Source organism: Chelonia mydas, chromosome 28 (genome assembly GCF_015237465.2).
Source record: "Chelonia mydas isolate rCheMyd1 chromosome 28, rCheMyd1.pri.v2, whole genome shotgun sequence".
NCBI lineage: Eukaryota > Metazoa > Chordata > Testudines > Cheloniidae > Chelonia > Chelonia mydas.
This window is the reverse complement of record NC_051268.2, coordinates 5387433-5411993: the sequence shown is the minus strand read 5'-3', so window position 1 is coordinate 5411993 and position 24561 is coordinate 5387433. Positions and strand designations below refer to the sequence as shown.

At 50.9% G+C, this 24561-nt stretch overlaps 2 protein-coding genes and 1 non-coding gene across 13 annotated transcripts in view; 2 read left to right on the top strand and 1 right to left on the bottom strand.

Moving 5' to 3' along the window:
* LOC102943236 (zinc finger protein 883) overlaps nt 1-24561 on the bottom strand; it is a 2438435-nt gene that overhangs the window by 455893 nt on the left and 1957981 nt on the right. The window lies entirely within an intron of this gene.
* The window catches only part of LOC119564595 (zinc finger protein 883), a 1467279-nt gene that overhangs the window by 366937 nt on the left and 1075781 nt on the right, over nt 1-24561 (top strand). The window lies entirely within an intron of this gene.
* Nucleotides 1115-1186, top strand: TRNAE-CUC. Its single transcript has one exon. It is a non-coding gene; the product is annotated as a tRNA-Glu (tRNA).

The window sequence follows — 24561 nt, the reverse complement described above, 5'->3', positions numbered from 1 at the left end:
GTCAAGTCCCCTGCCCTCTGACATGTCCTTTCAGAGAATCACAGAGTTGGAAGGGACCTCAGGAGGTCATCTAGTCCAATCCACTGCTCAAGGCAGGACCAATCCCCAATTTTTGCCCCAGATGCCTAAATGGCCCCCTCAAGGATTGAACTCACAAAGAACTGTTTGAAATGTTCCACCCTGATTACCACTACAAAAAGTGATTTTTCCTCCTGCTGATAATAGCCCATGACATGCTAACAAAGAAACAGCCGTGATTTAAAATCTCCACTCAGAAATGGTGAACAACAGCAGAACCCAAAGTAACTGAAGGAAGGGAAGATGATCACAGTTAGTTCAGTTGTTTCAGTCAATATTGTCTCAGATGTTCTGGGGAGAGAATTCCACGGTAAGTGATTTTGCATTTTTGCAGGACATCAGACCCCCTGGGGAGAAGCTCCTCAAAGAAAATGTGGCCCTAGGAGTGTCAGAGAAGGGAATCACTGTTTGCCTTACAAGGTGGGTGAGGGAAACCTGCAGGGACTTAGATTCCTCCAGAGTCTGGTGAAACCATTGGTGGGGAAAGTCCAGGGAAGTGGAGGAGGAGAAGGAGAGGTAAAAAGGGTTTGCAGCTCTTGTGCAATCCCCATGCTCCCAGCAAAAGGGTCCAGGGGGTTCCGCACTTTGGCTGCTTGTTGAGGACACAGAATTCAGAAGGTGGCAAAGCTCAGAGCCCCGTTACATGGAGTCAGATGCAATCAGGTCACAATGAGGGGGAGCAAACTCCCTCCCTTGCTCTCTATGCCAAAGTTCCTATCAGCTCAATGTCCTTCCCAGAAGAAGGCCCAGGTCGGCTGCTGAGAGGGTTGCAATGGGGTCAATGAAGGCAGAGGAGGATTGTTCCTCCTGGGTTTTCTCTCTGTTGCTCTGTGATCCTAGTGGAGGAAGCTGACACATCATTTGAGTTTGTTTCAGTGGCTTGGGTTGGGCTCAGGTTGTGACCCTGAGCACAGGGGTTCCTGCCCGCTCTGCTCTTAGCCGCTCAGGGAATGGACAAAGGAGCAGCTTCAGAAATTGGACAGAAAATAGCCTAAGGAAGTGCAGCACAGCTGAGAAGAACAACAGCCCCATCCTCTCCCTGGTGGTCTAGTGGTTAGGATTTGGCGCTCTCACCGCCACGGCCTGGGTTCAATTCCCAGTCAGGGAAAAGTGACTTTATATCAAAACACCTTAATTTATTCTTCACTTGCAATTTTAACAAATTGAGGGTTTTTCCCTGACTCCCCCATCTTCTACGTGATCTTGGCAAGGGCTTTGGAGACCATATCAAAATCAAAGCTTCCCACTGACTAGGAGCAGAATGTGGACATGTTTCCACTGTGCACCTCGATGTCCACAAATAGGTGCAAATTCTTGTTCCCCCTTGCTAGCTAGCCTAACCAATGTTATAACAACAGTAATAGACACTCAGGTTGACCCAAGATGTCAGTTTTCTTGCTGAAACAAAACCAAAAAATCATTTTGGGTCAACCAAATTATTGCAGCAAATAAAATATTCACGCAAAAACCTTTCATCCCACTCTATATACCAGTCTTTGGAAGTAACCATCTCGGCAAAACTGACCATTAGCCTCTTCCATTCCTGAGGTCTACCTGCTGTCGTGTTCTAAGCATAGACGATGGGCCTTTCACCTGTTGGCCACTGGTTACTACCTTGCTCAGGTAGCTACTGATGAAAGGCAATGTGGTTTAGTGGCAGACCTACTTCTATCCCTCTGCCCAACTAGGGGTGTTTGTTTCACACTGCTTGTAAAAATACAATCAATGCATTTTGTTGATACCTAAATCTGGGTATCACAAGATGAAACATTGTGATTGTAAGTCAATGAGAAAATCTCTGCTGAGTTCGACAGAAGGAAGGTTTTCTCATCAGGTTCTAGCACACGATAAAAGTTCTGAAGGTTCTTCGAGCTTCCAGACACATGGGCCAGAATTTTCAGAAGGTCTCACCCCCACCCCTAGAGCCAGATTTTCAGGTGAACTCAGCTCCCATTTGGGCAATAAACATTTTGGCCAGATTTTCAGAAAGGCTCAACACACTGAGGGCTGAGCTATTTTGAAAACAAAAGGTGGTAGAAGTTGTGGGTGCTGGTTGCTTGGGCGTCTGGCCCACCATGCAGGAGTTTGAGGTTCAACATTACTTTCTCAGAATGGTAGCAACCATCTTCTATTCCCTTAAAAAGGGAGCAGGGAGATGACATATAAAAATCGGTTGTGCTTTAGAAAGTCTCTAGAAGTTGAAAGAGATCTGCCATCTCCGCCTCCCTGGAAAGTTCACAACAAGTTAAAGAAAACTGAGATTGATAAGTGGCTTGACTAACAGTGACAGGCTGGCCGAGTGGTCTAACGTGTCAAACTGAAGCCTGTGTCTTTCCATCATTTGTGTTCTGGGCTCCATATGGAGGTGGGCGTTGAAATCCCCTTCCTGACACAATCATTGCCTTCTACCTGAGAAATAGCCTCATTTCAACCTCTCCTGTAACATTACAACACCAACTGCTTTGCATTTCTATGATAGAAGTTGGAGGGAATTCAAAGGTGGTGCATTCAGGGCACCTAGTTGAGGTCACGGGTGGTCTAGTTCTAAGCTAAGGTTGTTCAGTCCTGTCTGGGAGGGTAAGCTCTGGAGAACACGGATCATCTGGAGATTTCTGAGGGGAAGCAGGAACATCTGATCCAGCCGGCGGAGGACAGCCATCTAGGATCCTAAGGAGATATTTTGACATCTAGGGACTGAGAAGTAAATCTCAGAACAGAGAGCTGAGGTGGTGCTGATGACTATTTCCTGCGGCTAAGGCTAAATGGAAGTGTGTACATCTAGGAACAAGGAATGTCAGCCACGTATACAGCAACAGCGGGATCTCAGCTAGGTCATTTTACCTCTGTATTTGTTGTGCCCACTTCATCCAGTTCTGAGGTCCCCAGTTCAAGAAGGAGGATGAAACATTTGAGAGGAGAAAGAAGAGCCATGAGAAGGATGAAAGGCTTAAAAACCCCGCCTTGCTGTGATAGTCACAAAGAGCTCAGAAAAGGTTTAGGGGATGACGATCTCACTCCCTAAGTACCTACATGGGGAACAATACTTACTAACAGGCTCTTCAATCTAACAGACAATGTATAATGTGAGCCAATGGCTGGAAGTGAAGCTAGACACATTCAGATTGGAAATAAGGCGTGCTTTCTGACAGGGAAGGCAATTAACCATTGAAAATCTTACCCAGAATCCTGGTGGATTCTCCATTCCTGGAAACTTTCAAATCAAAATTGGATCTATTTTTTTTAAATGGATCTGTTCTAGTTGAAAAGGAATTCTTCGGGGGCAGGTTTCGGGCCCGTGCTAGACAGGAGGTCAGACTGGGTGTTTACGAAGACCCCTTGTGGTTTTAAAATATGGGAAACAAACCCTTAAATGACAAATGCTTTATTCTGTGAACCAAAAGGAAGCGCTTCCCCTGGCTCTTTTTCTCATTTTGTAAACAAGGGCTTGGAATGTCAACTCTCAGTGAAGCTTTGCCTTTAAACTGAATTAGGTGAATTTTCCAGCTCTTGATCCTCTGAGTCCAAGGAAGAATCGCTGAAAAGCAGGTGAGGTTTCAGTTCAGAATTTCATAGGTTAATTTGATGCCATCCAAGAGTGAACACTTAGGTAGGGAACAAGTGAGAATTTGTTGATTGAGAAAAATTCCTGGTGAAAATAGGCAAAGCTGTGGATCTTTTTAAACATTCCAGTGAATTTACACATGAAGATACAAACAGAGAGAGAAACACAGAGAGAGAAAGAGAAAACCACACACTGCACAGGACCATGCAGGCATTAACCAAACCAGACCCACACACAAAAAACACAAAAAACCAGACCATTAACCAAACCAGACTCACACACAAAAAACACAAAAAACCAGACCATTAACCAAACCAGACCCACACACAAAAAACCAGACCCTCACACAAACCCACACAGCACACAGAGACATATGCACATAAGGGAAAGCCACACAAAACATACAAAGAACAAATCCACACACGAAACATACAGAAAAAGCACACAAGACGAAAGCACAAAAACCACATTCCAAAAGAATACGAAGCAAAAAACAATTTGCCGGCAAAAATCAGACACACGCACACAAAACTATGCAAGCCATCCACAGAAATCACACAGGACCCCCATGCTCATCAACCCGACAGACAAAAACCACATGAACACATCGAAAGCCAGGCAGGGTTTGAGTCTCACAGCCCAGAGGGAGTGCAGGAAGGTGGTTTGGGGAGCAAAGGTTGAGGGGGAAGTCAGGGGCTCAAGAATCAGAGGATGGGCAGTGCTCTGGGCTCTGCTTGATGCCTCCTGACACAGGGTGCGGGTGGAGAATGGAGCCTTGTAGATCTGTGCAATCTGCCCTGCACTCTGCAGACGAAGAGAACCCGGGTGTCTTCTGAGCCGGAATTGTATTTTCCGCCGGGCAAGATGCATGGCAGAAGCCATTGCTTAAAGAAAGCTGATGCTTGAACTCACAACCTCAGCATCGCTCCTCTCTAAGTACTAGGAGCTAACCCATTGCACCGCTGCAGCCCAGATGGGGGTGAGGGGTGTATAAGCCAAAATGAATCCACGCTAAAGGCCACATGCAAGTGAGCTGGGTGGTATCCTTCTGTCTGATAGACCTGGGACCTGCCTTCAGCTGCTGATAGGACGGTTGGTGCTTTGAACCCACCCAGTGCTGGAACTTCTCATTGGTGAGGTTAAGGAGACTTTTAAGAAGAGGAGGAAAGCCTCTTCCATTCCTGCTGAGCTCCATTTGTCTCCCGCGGCGCTTTAGGCTCTCTGCTCCCCTGCTGGGGAGATGCAGAGACAAGCCCCCATCTTGGTGAGTCACCGAGAGGCTGTATCCAATGGAGTGTAGGGGGGAGAGGGGTGGGGTAGGGCTGGATTGTGCTCAAGGGAATAAGGTTGTGTGTGACAATGGAAGGTTTACACTACAGCAGGGATCGACGCTCTGAGATCGATCCACCAGTGGTTGAGTTAGCGGGTCTAGTAAAGACCCTGCAGATTGCTCTCCAATGGACCCCTGTTCTCTAACCCCAATGACAAGAGTAAGGTGTAGACCCCACTGGAACTCAACCTAAGGTATGTCTACTCCAGCTACGTGAATAATGGAGCTGGAGTTGAGTAGCACAGGTAAGCCCCCTAACATCGTGGTGCCGGTGACTGACTCGGATGCATCGCATGGGATAGGTGAGTGGCAGCCTGTAAGCCCCCCTACCCAACAGTCTGCACAGCTGCTTGGAGGGGGTCTCGCGAACTCTCGTGATGGCAGTAGCGGGTTCTGGCAAGCCAGGGTAAAGGATTTTTTGGGTAAATGGATAAGGAAGAACCAGGGCCCATACCAGGTGCAGGGGTCACCCTGGGATGAGATGAAAAAGGAAATGGAGAAAGTGTTAGGAGACCCAGAGGGATGGGCGGTGGCTGAGGAGCCCACCCTCCTTGGTGTATGGCTAGTGGAAGAAGGTCCCTGCCCATGGGGACTGAATGCCTTCCAGGGAAAGGAGACACTTCAGTCCGCTTGTGAGAGGTTCGAAGTGAGGGTAGCATTACAGGAAGCTGCCAGGAATCTTTCAAGTTTGGTGCTGCTCCAGCAAGGGCTGCTGAAGGGTTGTAAATTAGTTAGGGGTGGTGAAAGATGATTTGGCACAACAGGGTTTGAAGTCAAAAGCAGAGTTAACAGATGACCTTTCAAGACAGGACAGAAGCGACTTTGTCTGTACAAAGTGCAAGCTGGTCTCCATATTGGAAGAGAAGGTTCAAGGTCTGGAGCAACAGGTATCGACCCTGCGTTGCATAAGAGAAACTGAAGATTTCCTGGACAGACGTCAGGATATGCTTCTACGGGCACAAGGTTCTGAAGATTCAGAGCAGGCTGCGCAGCGGGGACAGGAGGATGGTGAAGAAATTTGGCATCATGTGACTTCCAGAAGAAAAAAGGGGAACGTCCATGTACCAGCAACGCCGGTACAGGTAAGTAACCGTTTTCATGTTCTCTCCACAGGTACTAATGCGGAGAGTGGACCAGATGATACGTCTGAGGGAAGGGAGCAGAAGGAGACTCCGCCAATTGGAAGGCATGAGATGCACTGTCCTAGGGTTGGGGGTTCCACGACCACCGCTCCCAAGAGAAGGAGGCAGGTGGTGGTGGTCGGGGACTCTCTCCTCAGGGGGACTGAGTCATCTATCTGCCATCCCAACCGGGAAAACCGAGAAGTCTGCTGCTTGCCAGGAGCTAAGATTCACGATACGACGGAGAGACTGCCGAGACTCATCCAGCCCTCGGATCGCTACCCCTTCCTGCTTCTCCACGTGGGCACGAATGATACTGCCAAGAATCACCTTGAGCAGATCACTGCGGACTACGAGGCCCTGGGAAGAAGGATAAAGGAGTTTGAGGTGCAAGTGGTGTTCTCATACATCCTCCCCGTGGAAGGAAAAGGCCAGGGTAGAGACCGTCGAATTGTGGAAGTCAACGAATGGCTACACAGGTGGTGTTGGAGAGAAGGCTTTGGATTCTTTGACCATGGGATGGTGTTCCAAGAAGGAGGAGTGCTAGGCAGAGACGGGCTCCACCTAACGAAGAGAGGGAAGAGCATCTTCACAAGCAGGCTGGCTAACCTAGTGAGGAGGGCTTTAAACTAGGTTCACCAGGGGAAGGAGACCAAAGCCCTGAGGTAAGTGGGGAAGTGGGATACCGGGAGGAAGCACGAGCAGGGGTGCGTGAGAGAGGAGGGCTCCTGCCTCATACTGAGAAAGAGGGGCGATCAGCGGGTTATCTCAAGTGCCTATACATAAATGCACGAAGCCTGGGAAACAAGCAGGGAGAACTGGAAGTCCTGGCAAAGTCAAGGAATTAGGATGTGATTGGAATAACAGAGACTTGGTGGGATAACTCACATGACTGGAGTACTGTCATGGATGGATATAAACTGTTCAGGAAGGACAGGGAGGCCAGAAAAGGTGGGGGAGTTGCACTGTATATAAGGGAGCAGTATGACTGCTCAGAGCTCAAGTATGAAACTGCAGAAAAACCTGAGAGTCTCTGGATTAAGTTTAGAAGCGTGAGCAACAAGGGTGATGTCGTGGTGGGAGTCTCCTATAGACCACCGGACCAGGGGGATGAGGTGGACGAGGCTTTCTTCCGGCAACTCGCAGAAGCTACTAGATCGCACGCCCTGGTTCTCATGGGCGACTTCAATCATCCTGATATCTGCTGGGAGAGCAATACAGCGGTGCACAGACAATCCAGGAAGTTTTTGGAAACTGTAGGGGACAATTTCCTGGTGCAAGTGCTGGAGGAACCAACTAGGGGCAGAGCTCTTCTTGACCTGCTGCTCACAAAGAGGGAAGAATTAGTAGGGGAAGCAAAAGTGGATGGGAACCTGGGAGGCAGTGACCATGAGATGGTCGAGTTCAGGATCCTGACACAAGGAGGAAAGGAAAGCAGCAGAATACGGACTCTGGACTTCAGAAAAGCAGACTTTGACTCCCTCAGGGAAGTGATGGGCAGGATCCCCTGGGAGAATAACATGAGGGGGAAAGGAGTCCAGGAGAGCTGGCTGTATTTTACAGAATCCTTATTGTGGTTACAGGGACAAACCATCCTGACGTGTAGAAAGAATAGTAAATATGGCAGGCGACCAGCTTGGCTTAACAGTGAAATCCTTGCTGATCTTAAACACAAAAAAGAGGCTTACAAGAGGTGGAAGACTGGACAAATGACCAGGGATGAGTATAAAAATATTGCTCGGGCATGTAGGAATGAAATCAAAAAGGCTAAATCACACCTGGAGTTGTAGCTAGCGAGAGATGTTAAGAGTAACAAGAAGGGTTTCTTCAGGTATGTTGGCAACAAGAAGAAAGCCAAGGAAAGTGTGGGCCCCTTACTGAATGAGGGAGGCAACCTAGTGACAGAGGATGTGGAAAAAGCTAATGTACTCAATGCTTTTTTTGCCTCTGTCTTCACAAGGTCAGCTCCCAGACTGCTGCACTTGGCAGCACAGTATGGGGAGGAGGTGACCAGCCCTCTGTGAAGAAAGAGGTGGTTCGGGACTATTTAGAAAAGCTGGATGAGCACAAGTCCATGGGGCCGGATGCGTTGCATCCGAGAGTGCTAAAGGAATTGGCGGCTGTGATTGCAGAGCCATTGGCCATTATCTTTGAAAACTCATGGCGATCGGGGGAAGTCCCGGATGACTGGAAAAAGGCTAATGTAGTGCCAATCTTTAAAAAAGGGAAGAAGGAGGATCCTGGGAACTACAGGCCAGTCAGCCTCACCTCAGTCCCCGGAAAAATCATGGAGCAGGTCCTCAAGGAATCAATTCTGAAGCACTTAGAGGAGAGGAAAGTGATCAGGAACAGTCAGCATGGATTCACCAAGGGCAAGTCATGCCTGACTAATCTAATTGCCTTCTATGACGAGATAACTGGCTCTTTGGACATGAGGAAAGCAGCGGACATGTTGTTCCTTGACTTTAGCAAAGCTTTTGACACGGTCTCCAACCGTATTCTTGTCAGCAAGTTAAAGAAGTATGAGCTGGATGGATGCACTACAAGGTGGGTAGAAAGTTGGCTAGATTGTCGGGCTCAACGGGTAGTGATCAATGGCTCCATTTTTAGTTGGCAGCCGGTATCAAGTGGAGTGCCCCAAGGGTTGGTCCTGGGGCCGGTTTTGTTCAATATCGTCATAAATGATCTGGAGGATGGTGTGGATTGCACCCTCAGCAAGTTTGTGGATGACACTAAACTGGGAGGAGAGGTAGATACGCTGGAGGGTAGGGATAGGATACAGAGGGCCCTAGACAAATTGGAGGATTGGGCCAAAAGAAATCTGATGAGGTTGAACAAGGACAAGTGCAGAGTCCTGCACTTAGGACGGAAGAATCCCAGGCACCACTACAGACTAGGGACCGAATGGCTCGGCAGCAGTTCTGCAGAGAAGGACCTAGTGTTGACAGTGGAGAAGAAGTTGGATATGAGTCAACAGTGTGCCCTTGTTGCCAAGAAGGCCAATGGCATTTTGGGCTGTATAAGTAGGGGCATTGCCAGCAGATCGAGGGACGTGATTGTTCCCCTCTATTCGACATTGGTGAGGCCTCATGTGGAGTACTGTGTCCAGTTTTGGGCCCCACACTACAAGAAGGATGTGAAGAAATTGGAGAGAGTCCAGCGAAGGGCAACAAAAATGATTAGGGGTCTGGAACACATGCCTTATGAGGAGAGGTTGAGGGAACTGGGATTGTTTAGTCTACGGAAGAGAAGAATGAGGGGGGATTTGATAGCTGCTTTTAACTACCTGAAAGGTGGATCCAAAGAGGATAGATCTAGACTATTCTCAGTGATAGCAGATGACAGGACAAGGAGTAATGGTCAAGTTGCAGTGGGGGAGAATTAGGTTGGATATTAGGAAAAACTTTTTCACTAGGAGGGTGGTGAAACACTGGAATGCGTTACCTAGGGAGGTGGTGGAATCTCCTTCCTTAGAAGTTTTTAAGGTCAGGCTTGACAAAGCCCTGGCTGGGATGATTTCGTTGGGGATTGGTCCTCCTCTGGTCAGGGGGTTGGACTAGATACCTCCTGAGGTCTGTTTCAACCCCGATATCCTAGGATTCTATGATCATTTGGCCAACAACATGCAGCAAAGCACCCAACTAAGTTGCATGAATGCTCTATAAGCCACTCCTCTATTATACAGAGACACCAGCATATCTCCCCAGCTCTCAGCCTTGCACCTCAGAAATGTACCATCTTACACGGCTCACGGCCTTCTCTTGAAACGTGTAAGCTCATTAATTAGTTTGCCACTTCATCAAAAATAAAGCAGACATGCACCAGCCTTTGTCATGTGAGCAACTTTCCCAAGCACTTTGGACAAACTCAGGAGTAAGTATAAATTATTAAAATAAGTTTATTAAGTACAGAAAGTTAGATTTTAACTGAGTATAAGTGTTGGTCACAGAGGTCAAAAGTGGTTACATAACAAATGGAAATAGACTCTCAGTCTGAACTCTAATTTGAATATACTAAGCAAGAATTGGATGAAACAGCTTTTCTCACTCACTGGTTGCTCCAGGCAATGTTGAGTTCTTAATACACAGACTGAATTCCCTCTCAGCCTGGGACCAATCTCCGCAGTTCAAATTCTGAGTCTTCCAGACAATCTTCCAGGTGTTGAGATTGGGGATGAGACAGGCCATGTGGGGGTGTCTTTGACTCTCATTTATATTTTTTCTCCAGGGGCTAGGTAGATTCTTGCTGTGATGCTGGGGTTAGTTAGCCCCCAATATGGAGCAGCCGTTTGCCTCCTGCACCTTGTGGTAGGCGGGCCACAGCTCCTTCACTTTGACCCTGCACTGCAGTGTGTCCCTGTCATGGCCCCTTTCTATCATGCATCAGGAAATCTGTGTGTGCACCTCGGGAGTTGCACCGCAGAAAGCTGCTTTCCTGTGCAGAAACTTGCCAGTGTAGACAAGGCCGTAGAGGGCTTACAGAACATAAGAACGCAAGACTGGTCATAGACTGGGTCAGACCAAGGGTCCAACAAGCCCAGTGTGCTACCTGAGAGTGACCAGTGCCAGATGCATTGGAGGGAATGAACAGAACAGGCTTGTTGACCTGCAAGGTGAGGGTCTTTCACCTTTATATTTAACCTCATTGTTGTCAATTCCTACTTATCCTATATCTTACCACCCCTCCCCTGAGGTCTCTGGGCAAATCAGGTGTGAACCACTCCTTTGACACAGACGTGTCCCAATCCAGCTGAATTGAGGCAGAATTTGGGCCAATGTCAGTTTGGAAAAGGCCCGCTTCACCCAGCAGGTTTCTCAAAGTATCCGTTGCTGTGAACCGCATGTCGTGTGGATGTGCGAACCCCAAAGATAGCAAACATGAAAGAAACACAAAGCCGGTTCTGAGGTTTCCAGAGCCAGGCCTGAGGGTTAGAGAGCTGTGCTCAAAAGGAGAAGGGGCCTCAGCACCTATAAAAATAACTGGTTGCAAAAACAAAACAAAAATTACATGAAAAAAAACAACCAAACAATAACAACCACCCAGAAAAGCTCCCATCACACGCCCATCACCATTGTACATCTTGACATCTCCTGCCTAAGGTGACATCTTTGCTTTGCGAACAAGAGCCCTGGGGAACTCTCTGGCTGTTCCCCTCTCACTGGGGAAAAGGTTCCACATCTTGTCTCAAGTAATTTTCCTCCCAACAGAAGATTTATTTTAAAATTTATCCAAATAAATTCCATTTGAAATAGAAATCATTCCAGTCTATACTGGGTCTCTATTCTCGTACATGCTATTTCTCTCACATGTTCCCCCACTCTCATTCCTTTGGAGTCAGGTTTTAATTGCAGGATTAGCCACCATTTGCTATTTTGTAGGAGGGGGCTAGAAGAAAACCTGAATTATACTGTAACACCGAAAGTGATCACAGAATCAGCCTCTTACGTTACACTAATAAACTTCACGTGTAATTTTCTTGTTGCTGGTAACAATTTATTCAAAGATTACAAACTATAAACCTTTAGGGCAGTTTTCTCTTAATTCCCATTTTCACCCAGTGAGCTCTGTGTGAAGTCACATTCTACCGTAACCTAGGAGCCTTCCATTTCTGAGGGTTCATTTCTCCCTGGGTCTTCTCCCAGAAGTGTGGGTGGAAGGGGTCTCACACTACGTGGGAAGGCTGCATCATGAGAAAAACCACCTGTGCTCTACTTTCACACTTTCTAATCTTTCAGAGTAGCAGGAGGCGGAGAAGTGAGACAAATGCATTAGACTCAAGAGCAAAACTAAGAGACCAAACCACAGACTCTGGACTCAGCATTCATGTATCCTGCAGTCTGAACTTGGAATCTGTTACATTCCCTCATTGGCTACCATCATTTAACCAACACGGAAGTGCTTCTTGTCCAGCAAGGCAGCCAATTTGGGACCCATAGGCATGGGATGGCTCTGAAGGAATCAGCTGTTTCTCTCTGTGCTTCAGGAAACTTTGGATCCAAATGGTAAAAGACAGTTGTTCCCAGTTTCATCATGGCATCCTTTAGAAGTGTGAGCAATGCCACTTCACTAGGGAGCAGCGTTCTAAAAACAGTTTACCTCGGCCACAGGTCACCAGAGCGTCCATCTCTGGGGTGAAAATCAACCACTCGTACCTGTCATTTCTACCTGAGTTCTTGTCATATCTTTGACCTGAGTTGTAGCAATTTTACACTTCTCTGGCGTAGAATTCTTCACCAACCACACAACATACCAGTAGCGATAGTGAGGTATAACTCCCCCAAACATTCCCTTTTGTTTCTTTAATCTGGTGGCACAGATTTAAATAAGGGACTAAATTCAGGTGCGGCTTAGAAACCCTGTAAGACACCAAATGTCAGGTATCTACTCAAAATAGGTGTCTTTCTGCAGCTCCATCACATTCCTTATGGATTTCATTTCCTACACATTTACAGCATCTCCCAGGAGTGAGCTGAACAGAAATGTCACTTCCATTTTTCCCATCTCTACCGAGGAAGGGATTGCATTTCCCAAATAATAGGCAACATGCACCTGATTAGGAAGGGGAGATCTTCAGGAGCAACCTCCTGCAGGGCATGGGCCACAACTGCTTTGGGAGGCAAATGAATGGTGTTTTGCTTAGTTCCAAATCATTTACTAGAGAATCCTCTTCCCAGCCCGTTTGGGAAATATTGACCTTACCAATTGAACAACAGGGGGATTGGGATGGCGATGGAGAATCCCTCTGATTTACCCGATGTTCTTCTGTTGTTACAGAGGGGAAAAGACATTTTTCCCTAGCCCTTCCCTATTCCTGCTCTTTGCTATACTTCAAAATATTTTAAGGGAGGAAAACGGTAGTAAAAATATCTGCCTTCAGGAAAACCTGAAGCTACAGCACTCTGATGAACTGTGACAACTGGGAATGAAACAATATGTTCCTGGTGGGGGAACTTGATGCCTCACACTTGCTTTGAAATGGGGGAACAGTATAACCAGGATGCTCAGGGTTTGTTTAGACTAGGAAAAGTGATGGAGTTTAGGTCAGGTACAAGGGGAAAGCTAATGCCAACCACTGCACCTCGGCTGCATCTGCACGAACAACTGTAGTTGTGCTTTTACACCAAGATCACTGACTTGAGCAGCCAACGCCATGTGCAGTCCTAGTGGATGTACGGCACGGGTAGTTTTTGCCTCAGTGTAGCTTGTTGGGAACAAACCTCTCTCCCCCACCCGGAGCTGATGAACATTCCTGGCTGGAGGGACACACGCTCCTTCGACTCAAAAGGAAAGGAGTTGATAGAAAAGATCACAGGACTGACCCCAAAGAAGGGTGAGCTGCAAAAGGCAGGAGCAGGCAACTCATCTGCGGGAGCTGAGTAACCACGGTGAAGATGGGGCACAGATCACTGAGTGGGCATTAGCAAATGTGATTTAAAAAAAAAAAAAAAACACCTTTGGCCAGCCCTAGTCAAGGCATTTGTTACAGATCACTCCCATGTGGATTTTCTGATGTCTAATAAGGGTTGAGCTCTGCTTGAAGCTTTTCCCACACTCAGAACATGTGTAGGGCCTCTCTCCTGTGTGGATTCGCTGATGTGTCATAAGGGCTGAGCTTTGATTGAAGTGTTTGCCACACTCACGGCATCCATAAGGTTTCTCACCCGTATGGATTCTCCGATGTATGATAAGGTATGAGCTCCGATTGAAGTGTTTCCCACACTCAGAGCATCCATAAGGTTTCTCACCCGTGTGGATTCTTCTATGTGTGCTCAGTACAGAGCTCTGATTAAAGCTTTTCCCGCACTCAGAGCACACGTAGGGGGTCTCTCCTGTGTGCGTTCTCTGATGTGTGATTAGGGTAGAGCTCTGATTGAAGCTTTTCCCGCACTCAGAGCATATGTAGGGTCTCTCACCGGTGTGGATTCTCTGATGTGTGCTAAGGGCTGAGCTATAACGGAAGCGTTCCCCACACTCAGAGCATGTGTAGGGTGCGTCTCCCGTGTGGATTCGCTGATGTGTGATCAGGTTTGAGCTCCGATTGAAGCTTTTCCCACACTCAGAGCATGTGTAGGGCCTCTCTCCTGTGTGGATTCGCTGATGTGTGATGAGGGCTGAGCTATCAATGAACCATTTCCCACACTCAGGGCATCCATAAGGTTTCTCACCCTTGTGGATTCGCTGATGCACAGTAAGGGCTGAGCTATAACTGAAGCTTTTCCCACACTCAGAGCATGTGTAGGGCCTCTCTTCTGTGTGGATTCGCTGATGTGAGAGGAGGGATGAACTGTCAATGAAGTGTTTCCCACACTCAGGGCATCCATAAGGTTTCTCACCCGTGTGGATTTTCCGATGTGTAATAAGGTGTGAGCTCTGCTTGAAGTGTTTCCCACACTCAGGGCAGCCATAAGGTTTCTCATCTATGTGGATTCTCTTATGTGCAATGAGGTGTGAGCTCCGCTTGAAGCATTTCCCACACACACTGCATGCGTAAGGTTTCTCACCCGTGTGGATTCTCTGATGTGTGAGAAGGTCAGAGCTCCCTTTGAAGCTTTTCCCACACTCGAGGCATGTGTAGCGTGTTCCTTCCAAGTTCATTCTCTCATGTGCAAGAAGGTCTGACTGGCTACTGAAGTTTTCCTCTGGCCTCTGCTGACTCTCACAGGCTTTTGTTTTTTCTGGGCGTGCACAGCTCCCAAAATCATTCGCTTTGGACCTTCCTGAGAACATCCCATGTGCTTCTACTCGCTCAGCATCTTCCTGCTGGGGTTCCTCCTCGTTTTCACTCACCATCCCAACATCTGATGGGAGACAGAGAGAATCCAGACGTAAATCTCTGCCTGTGCCAGAGAGAAAGGAAATCTCAGAGAGAAGAATGGAAAAAGGGATGAAGAAACCAAAATGTGTACAGGAGAGATCAAACCTATCAGGAGCTGATTTTCCCTTAAACCTTCCCCAGAGGAGAGAAAGGAAGGGATCAGTTCTGGGTCCGTATCTCAGAAGAAATCTCAGGGGTCAGCGAGATTGGGGAGGGACCTGCTGCCAGTTGTCAGTCAGGATAGGTGGGAAGCCATGAGTGACCTCTGCCTAATGATTCCCCATCTGCAGGGAACACTCCTGAACTTGGAGAGCTCACAAGGTCTTTGTAGGGCATCCCAAATGTTTTCTGTATTCACCGACAGTTTTGGGGTTGGTTTAACCAATGCCTCACCTGTGCAGGCAGCTCTCGGGAGCACTTTTTTCTCAGAGCCATGAAGGTCTGGGACCCACGGCTCCTCCCCTCGTTCCAGCTGCGAGATCACATCAGTTCTGGAAACTGGAAACCCTGCTCAAGGCAAAGAAACCAAGGGAGGTCAGTGGAATTTGTGGGATATTTGTCACAAAGAATATTCCATGCTTTTAAGCCCAGCTCATTTTTAAGTAGTAATATCCCAAGGCCGGCTTCCTTGGCTCAAAGTGCCAGGAGATGATTATTATAAATCATATTCATTACCTTAGTGCCTAAGGGCCAACTAACAGTGGGTCCTCATTTTGCTAGGCACAGTACAAACCGAGAAGCGTTGGTGGCCCGTGCCCTGAAGAAGTTTCAATGTAAATAGACAAGGCAGACACAGAATGGGGGAAGGGGTAGAACCCACCAGCAGAGTGAACTCCGTGAAGGCAGAGCGACAGATCTGATCAACACAGGCCTATATCTTGAGACTATCGGATTTAATGTTACGACTAGGGCCAGTGTTTTCTGGAAATTGTTGCTAGGACTGCATTTTTTCCCAAAATTACTCTTCGTTTCTGGAATCACCGTTAATAACTGGAATTGCTGATCAGAGGGGGGGTGGGGCATGCAGGGTCACAACCCCCCAGATTTCTCCCTGGAGACCCCCGACTCCTCCCAGGGCACAGGCTGGCTGCGGTTGAGACTTGCTGCCAATTTCTTCCCTCCTCATACACGTCTGGGATCAGCAGTGGGACGCCAGGCTCTCTCATCATGCTGCAGAGAGGACGGCACTCACACCTGCTCGCGGCCGTGTCCACAGCACCTCTCCCCTGCTCATCTCCCCTGCACACAGCTGGTTCATGCCCCGTCTCTCCAGCGCACAGCTGGCTCTAGGCTCTCAATGCCCAGTGTCTGGGCCCCACCTCCCCCACACAGCTGGCTCCTGTCCCCTCCCCCCACGGCACTTTCAGGCTGTAAAGGATTAGATATTGCTCACGTTTCTCAATTACTCTGTTTTCATTGCCTGCAAACTCTTGCCCTAATTATGACTGTTATCTGTATATCTAAGCCAGCCCTTGAAAGCATGAATTCTTCACAGACTATGATGCCGAGATGCGCCAGATGATACCAGGAAGGGCTGCGGGATGGGTTTCCTGTGCAAGCTGGTATCACTACGGGGTGATGAATGCCAGATCTCAAGGTTAGTTATGCAGAGCTCCACCTTTTGAAGCTTTACCCAACGCAGAAAGGGGTAGTGATGGATTTCCCCTCATTCAGGAGACTGAAGACGACAGACTTTGGGGGGATAAACAGCTGAGTTTGAGCTGACTGAGGGGGGTCTTTCTGGGCTACAAACTCACAGGACCTGATAACCACCAAGAGGTAACCCTTTAAGAAAGGTTTTAATACACTTTGGAACCGATCAGGGATTCCCATGAGGACCGCTGAGGGAATGAAGGTAAACACGCATTTGGATGCTCTTCTTGTTTTATGAGAATGGGAACAGGAAGGGCAGGGATATCACTGAATGCAGGATCTCAGCAGTACTAGATGTCAGGATAGCACCATATTGCAGCCCACTGGAAAACATAATCCCAACTACACATATAAAATGATGGGGTCTAAATGAGCTGTTTCCACTCAACAGAGGGATCTTGGAGTCACTGTGCACAGTTCTCTGAAAACATCAACTCAGTGTGCCACGGCAGTCAAAAAGCAAAGAGAACGTTGGGAATCATTCTGAAATGGATAGATAATAAGACAGAAAATATCATATCGCCTCTATATAAACCCATGGTACACCCACATCTCGAATACTGCATGCAGATGTGGTTGCCCCATCTCAAAAAAAGATATGGTATGGTTACAGGTATGAAACTCTTCTGTATGGGGAAAGATTAAAAAGACTGGGACTTTTCAGCTTGGAAAAGAGGCAAAGGGGGGATATGAGAGAGTTCGATAAAATCAAGACTGCTGTGGAGAAAGTAGATAAGGAAGTGTTAATTACTCCTTCTCATAACACAAGGACTAGGAATCACCCAATGAAATTATTAGGCAGCAGGTTTAAAAGAAACAAAAGGAAGTATTTCTTCACACAACGCACAGTCAACCTGGGGAACTCCTTGCCAGAGGACGTTGTGAAGGCCAAGATTATAATAGGGTTACAAAAAAAAAAAAAAAAACCCACCATGAGAAATCTATCGAGGACAGGTCCGTGAATGGTTATTAGCCAGGATGGGCAGGGATGGGGTCCGTAACTTCTGTTTGTCATAAGCTGTGAATGGGTGACAGGAGATGAATCACTTCATGATTCTCTGTTCTGTTCATTCCCTCTGGGACACCTGGCACTGGTCACTGTCGGAAGACAGGACACCGGGCTAGATGCACCTTTGGTCTGTCCCAGTGTGGTCGTTCTTAATACTAGGGAACCTAGTGAGTCCAGTGCAATGGGAGGGAGTAGGAAAATCCCTGGGTGTGGAGAACACTGGGAAATTAGAAACTATCATTCAGAAGCAACAGACTCTAAATAGTCTAGAAAAGCAGAATGTGAAAAATAAGAATCGGGGTCATGTGACTTCAGGAATGAGGGACTCAAAAAACCAAGTCTGCAGAGAAGAGAGATTGTGGCTATTGCACACGGGGATGGGGGGAGCAACTCTCCAGGTCTCAAGGATTTTCACCAGCAACCTAGGCCATTTTCCCATGCACGGGTGCAATCCGGAGCAGTGAGGAGTTGTGTCATCTGTAATCCTGGGTGAGATTCAAGGTTTTGCAGCTGGAGCTCCCTTGTCTGGATTCCCCCAGCCAGCATTCAAGGACGCCCCGAGTGTCTGTGTGATCAGTAACCCTGGACCAGCAGCCCTGACTCCAGCAGCCTGCTTCTTACACCCCAAGCACATTCTGGTCTGGGTGGAGAAGGCTCAGGGTTTGAGAGAAGGCCAGGGGTAGGAAGCTTCTGTTTGTTACGCTGGACCTAACCCCCCCGTTTTACTTGAGCAAACAGGAGATATTGGACACTGTGCGGTACTGCCCCTGTGCTCTGTTCCCACAGTGTTCTGCAGCAGGGGAGGGTCTCTGGTCGTGTGTGGGTCACTGGCATGCTGGGGTGATGCTGGAACAGGACAGAGCAGAGGTGCCATTGTGGGGGTGGGGTGAACCTCATCTCTTCATTTCCCCCTCCAAGAACCGAGGGGACAGGAACCCTCACCCAGCGAGGTCACATTCTCATAGGTCTCCTGCATGACGTCTCTGTAGAGGGCTCTCTGAGCGGGGTCCAGCAGAGCCCCCTCTTCCCTGGTGAAATACACAGCCACCTCCTCGAAGGTCACCGGCCCCTGAAAGAGCAAGAGCCCCACACTCAGGACCTGCTGCCCCACTCACAGCCCCACTATTCGTGGGGGAGAGGAGCCAATCAAACGGAAACTCTGGGTGGATCGCAGAGTCCCACCCCCACCCCGCTCAGAGCACCCAGGAAACACCAGGGTGAGGGGGTGAAGAGAGAGCCCCTCCTCTCTCCCAGCAGATCCATCACACACCTACTAGCCACAGACCGATACAGGAGATGCTGCCCCGAGCCGGGTCTAGGGAGAGATCTCTTGTAGGAAGCCCAACACCCTCCTCCTTGTCAGGAGCTGGATATGAGGCAGGGGAATCTCCCCTAAGCCTGACTGGTGGCTGCCCCCTTCATATTTCAAGGCACCCGCTGGTTAGTTGGCTCAGGCTCCAGCACTAGGAGTCTGGGCCTTTTTCCCAGCCCCATGTAGCTGGGTTATTTTCTGTTCACCAAATTGGAGCATTTCCACCACCAAACCTCATGGGTCTCTTCCTCGAATCTAGGCCACTTATTAAACAACTCCCAGCAGGTCTGCCACCCCCTGGCCTCCTCCCTTTCTCCACCCTGTGCATTTCCTGCCCCGCTCCAACCTCCAAACCAGACGGTGCAAACCCTCCCCTCTCCGGTGTATTTGCTGCCCCTCTCCCTCCTGCAGGAACAGATCAGAACCCCCCCAGTAATCCCTACCTCAGCTGGCTCCTCTGCGGCCATGTCGCTCCCCTGACCCATGGGAGGACGGGATGAACCGGAACGAAACGTGAGCGTCGTTCTGCAGCCTGGCCGGGCGAGAAGGGCCGTTGTGGAGGTTTAGGAACGGGCATTAGTTCATTTCACATCACGCCTCCCCCAGGCTCTTTCCCTGCAGAGCGAGATCCTAGATTCTGCCGTGCTGAGAAAATGCTCAGTCTCTTTATTACAGCAGAGACCTGGCCCCTCCTGCCAGGCTAGGCCCACAGACACACTTTTAACCTCCTTTCTCCCTCCAGCATCCCATAACAAAGTCCCTGAACGCAATCCTAGAAAAAAGCAGAACCAAAGGACTCCCATGACACTGACCCCACGGCAGCCACACCCCAACAGGAGGGACATGGGGTCAGGAACTGGGTTTTCCTCTCTCTGATCCTCGTCTTGTCCACAGGAAAGTGATTCTCCCCACAGTGCAGTAATGCATCTGTCTGGGCAGATTAGAGAGCTGGAAATCTCTCTTGAAACTCTTTTATCCCACGGACCCTTTCAGTCTCTCTTTCTCCTTCTGTCTCCTTTTCCCTGTGCCCTCTCCATGCCTGTCTGCTAGGAAACTCTCATTCCTGGGTTGTTTGCTCCCCCAGGGCTGGATTTGCTCCTGCAAATGGGAGGAGAAATGGGGTGGGGGGCTGTTTGTGTACAGTCATTTTATAGTCCCTCACTGCCTGCCTGGGATTTCCCCATTGCCTGCCGAGGACCCCCACCTGCCCTCCACCAGGATCTGCCAGGCCATTTGCCTGGGACCCCCTCCTCCTCCTCCCAGCAGGACCCCCTGACGCTTTGCAGGAGGACCCCTCACTCTGCGCCAGGGACCGCCCCACCACAGCTCTGTGCGCTGGGCATGGCAATGGTCCTAGAAGCCAGCTGGGCAATCCCAGACAGAGCCCCTGGCATAGCACCAGGCAGCGTCTAACCCCCTGCCCCACCTCCCCAAGAGACCCCCCACCCCCACTGGTCTGCAGCCAACAGGCCCCCAGCGATACCCACCTCCAGGACCCAGAGCCTGAGGGCTGGGCACATCAGAACTGCCCCCCCGAAACCCCAAACCCTCCAGAACCCACCAACCTGACTAGGGTCCCCCCTGCCAGCCACCCAGAGGCCTCCCCCTACCACAATGCCCCTTCAGCTCCCGCTGCAATCTCCCCACACAGACATGCACCCCCCCAGCAACAGTGTTCCCTCGCAGTGTCTGGTAAGTGGATAGAAAGTTATCACCACCCCTTGCTGGCCAGTCACACAGGCAGGGGGAGCTCCGGGGGACGCTTCTTTAACAGGAGAAGGGAAGTCCTGGAGGGCCAAAATAAGTAAGAAATTTCCATACTCTGTCACTAGCAAATAATGGCCACCGTGGATCCACCTAACAGGTGGCTACATCTTTGCACTGCGGGAAGCCACCCCTCACGGAGACCCTTTGTCATGGGGTTTGGGATACTTCTGGACCCACGCTGCACTCAGAGGGACCTCCTCATCCCGTGCCAGCTGGAGAAAAGAAAAGGGTCCAGCCAAGTCTCCGGTTACCAGCTGGGAACCACCGATCCCCCAAACAGGGGGAGGCCTCTGGCTTTGATGGGTTTTGAATATATGGCTAGTCTCTTTTATCAGCAAACATTTTTAACAGAGAGAAAGGAGGGAACAAATGATTCTCAAAGGAGAGGGAAAGATGATCATTGTTGCGGGGGGTTAATTTCCCAACCAGGATGGGGAAGGACTCAGGGCGACAGGTTCCCCCCAAGGAAGGAGAAGTTGCTGGGATTTAGAGACATGGGGAACAGCCCCAAACCCGGGAGGATTTTTAATTCACATTTGATAATGACATAGTAAGAGGGAAACCTGAGATTTCAGATCAGTGTTCAGAAATCAAAGAGAAAGGGTGGAAATCTGAGGGATTTTGGATCCATTTATGCAAATGATAGAGAGGAAAGTGGAAAATGAGAGGGATTTTATCGCAGGTGTTGATAGGAGGTAAAAGCTGAGTGTATTTCCCACCACTATTTGGTCAATGAATAGAGCGGAAATGGGCAACATTGGCAAACGTTTTAGATCCATATTCAGGAATGTGAGAAAAGGTGTGAATCTGAGAGTTTCTTCGTAATTTATAATTACAGAGACAGGGAAAGCTCTCAGGGGCATATTCAATTAGAAGTAGACAACTAGAGTAAAAGTGGGGCAAACTTTTTTATCAATCTTTGAGACGTACAGAGAAAACGTGTCACAAACTACGCAACTGAGAACATGGGATAAAGGCCAAGACCGGGGGGGATTTGATGTGGCTATTAAATAGCTAGCTGGAAAAGGGGGACCGTTTGTCATATAAAATCCAGCCTGTCCAATACATAAAAAGAAAGTGATGGTCCCCCCCACTGCCCCCGCTCACCTGGGCAGCAGGGAGCCCTCTGAGGGGCTGATTGAAGAGGGCGGGGGGGGGGGGGAGCTGGAGGGCTCCCTGGGGGAGGGGAGGGGGCGGCAGTGGGGGATGGGCAGGTGGGGGCAGTGGGGGATGGGCGGGGGGGGCTGGGGGCAGCGGTGCTGCGGTTGGGGGGCAGCAAGTGGGACTGGGAAGCCGGGATCGGGGGCAGCCCCAGGGGGGACACGGGCCCCTCCCTTCCCCGCCCCGGCAGAGACCCGGCGTCTCCTCCCACCCCCACGCCGGGGGGCAGCCAGGTTGGGGGATGGCTCCGGGCTCCAACTTCCCCCGACACCGGGACAAATCACTGCGGATCAAACTCGGGGGGGGGGAATCCCGCCGCCCCCCCCACGGGAGGAGAGTTTCAATGGACATGTGAGGAGGAGGGAGAGACGGGGGGGGGGATCAGGGGAGACGAGAGAGCGGATCGGGGGGGGAGGGGGGAGTTTACAGCCACGTGGGAGCTACCTAGAGAGAAAAGGGGAGAACTGGGGGCATTTGTGCTGGGGGGGGGGGGGGGAAGGGGCACAAACAGGGACAGGATCCAATTAACTCCGCCCCCGCCCCGAGAATTTCCTGGCTGCACAGAGACAGTTGAACCCCCCCCGGAACTCCGGCTTCTCCTCCCCACCCCCCAAGGGACCCCCCCGCCGGGCCCCAGTCTCTGCCCCCCCCAATCCCAGCCGTGCCGGGGGCAGAGAGTCACCTTCCTGCCCCCCCACCAGCGCTCCCCCCCCCGCGGGGTCTCCCACTCACCGGGGCGGGGGCGGGCAGAGCCCGGGGCTGGTTCCAGCTGGAGAAAGCCCCCCCCAGCCGGGCACGGGGGGGTCAATGACGGCCCCCCCCCCAGCACAGACCCCGGGGGGAGCCGCAGCTGCTCCTCCGAGAGACCCGACACGAGGCAGCGCCTGGGGGCGGGGCCTGGAGCAGACCGGGGGCGGGGCAGCGCCTGGGGGCGGGGCCTGGAGCAGACCGGGGGCGGGGCAGCGCCTGGGGGCGGGGCCTGGAGCAGACCGGGGGCGGGGCAGCGCCTGGGGGCGGGGCCTAGAGCAGACCGGGGGCGGGGCAGCGCCTGGGGGCGGGGCCTGGAGCAGACCGGGGGCGGGGCAGCGCCTGGGGGCGGGGCTCGGGCCCAGACCAGACGCTGCTGCTGCCCCCGTGGGACCCGGGAGCCCGGGCTGGGCAGCTGCGGCTCCCCCCCGGGGTCCCTGCTGGGGGGGCCCGTCATTAACCCCTCCGTGCCCGGCCGGGGGGGGCTTTCTCCAGCCGGGACCCGCCCCCTGGGCACCCCCGGGATCTGCCCGCCCCCAGCCGGAGCCCCCCGATGAGCGGGAGACCCCGGTGGGGGGGGAGCACTGGGGGGGGGGCAGGAAAGTGACTCTCTGGCCCCGGCCCCGGGGAGAAGCCTCGGAGCTGCCTCAGCCCCAGCGGAGCCGCCGCAGGCTGGGGGAGAAGAACAGAAAGTGAAGAGAGAAGGGAAAAGAGCCCCCCCGTCCCCTCTCTGCCTCCCCCCTTCCACCGCATCATCCCGTCCGGGGGCATCCCGAGGCGGATGCAGAATATGCAGCTGTGTAGGGCACCCCGAACTCTGGGCACCAAATTGCCCCACATTTCACGGGGCCCCTGGCAGCTGCCTGCTGCAGATGTGGCCCCCCCAGCTCCGGCAGCCAGCCCCATCCCCTGGCCAGCCCCCCGGCCCGTGGGCTGCACCCACTGCCTGGGGCAGGGCTGTCCCGAGGAGGGCGTGGGGCCCGAGACAACACCCTCCACCCTGCCTCGTCGTCCTCTGCCCCCGGCCCACCCCCATCCAACCTGTCCCCCGCCAAGCCTCTTCCCCCAGCCACGGACGCAGCCCGGAGGACGGGCAGGGGCCTGCCCCGGCAGCAGGGGTCGGGCCGGACCCCGCAGTCACCAGCAATGGTGGGACGTGGAGCAACCCGGCCCCAGCCCACTCCCCTGTGCCCTCTCCCAGCCGCCTCCCTCCGCTTCCCGCGGCTGGGGAGTGCGGGGGCAGTCCTTCCCCCTCCCGCAAGGGACCCGGGCAAAAACTGGGGGTTGCTTGGAGCAGGGGTTGGACTAGATGAGCTCCTGAGGTCCCGTCCCACCCTGCGATTCTGTGACTGCAGCCTGAGTCCAGCACCAGGGAACCCATGGGCGCAGACCCAAAACCACCCAACCCACTTCCGGAAGCTTCTGGATGGGGAGTGCTTAATCTGCCTAGCAACAGTGACCCAGACCAGATCACTCCTACCTCCCACCAACTGGTCTCTTAAAGAGAGAGCTCCCGATTAGGCACACTGGCTTACATGTTGCTAATTATGTATACGAAATATAGGGCTTAACTGCTAAAATCGTACCCACAACAATCCTCTGTAAGGAAGGTGCCTGGCTCTCCCCTGCTGAGTTCTCTGTCTTAGCAAATGAGTTCGTTACAGACGATTGACCCAAGGTTTTTCCTTTCCCTGTGACAGCAATTCCACTTTTGTTAACTGTCTGAAAGCACGAGCTTCAGCCACCACCACGTCTTTTTCACGTAACGTAACAAATGAAAATATAATAAAATGAAACCCAAAGGAAGTGGAAAGGCAGGTCTATGCAAACACATTGAGGGTATTAAGCTTTTATGTTCGGTTCTGCTTAGGCGGCAACAAGAGAAACCTGTTGAAATTGGTTAGTTTTAACATTTTGCGGCAAAACCAGACATACTATATCCTGTCATATTTTCGACATTTTGGCTCTAACATACTTCTAGCTATATTTTAGTATTTAAGAAAGGT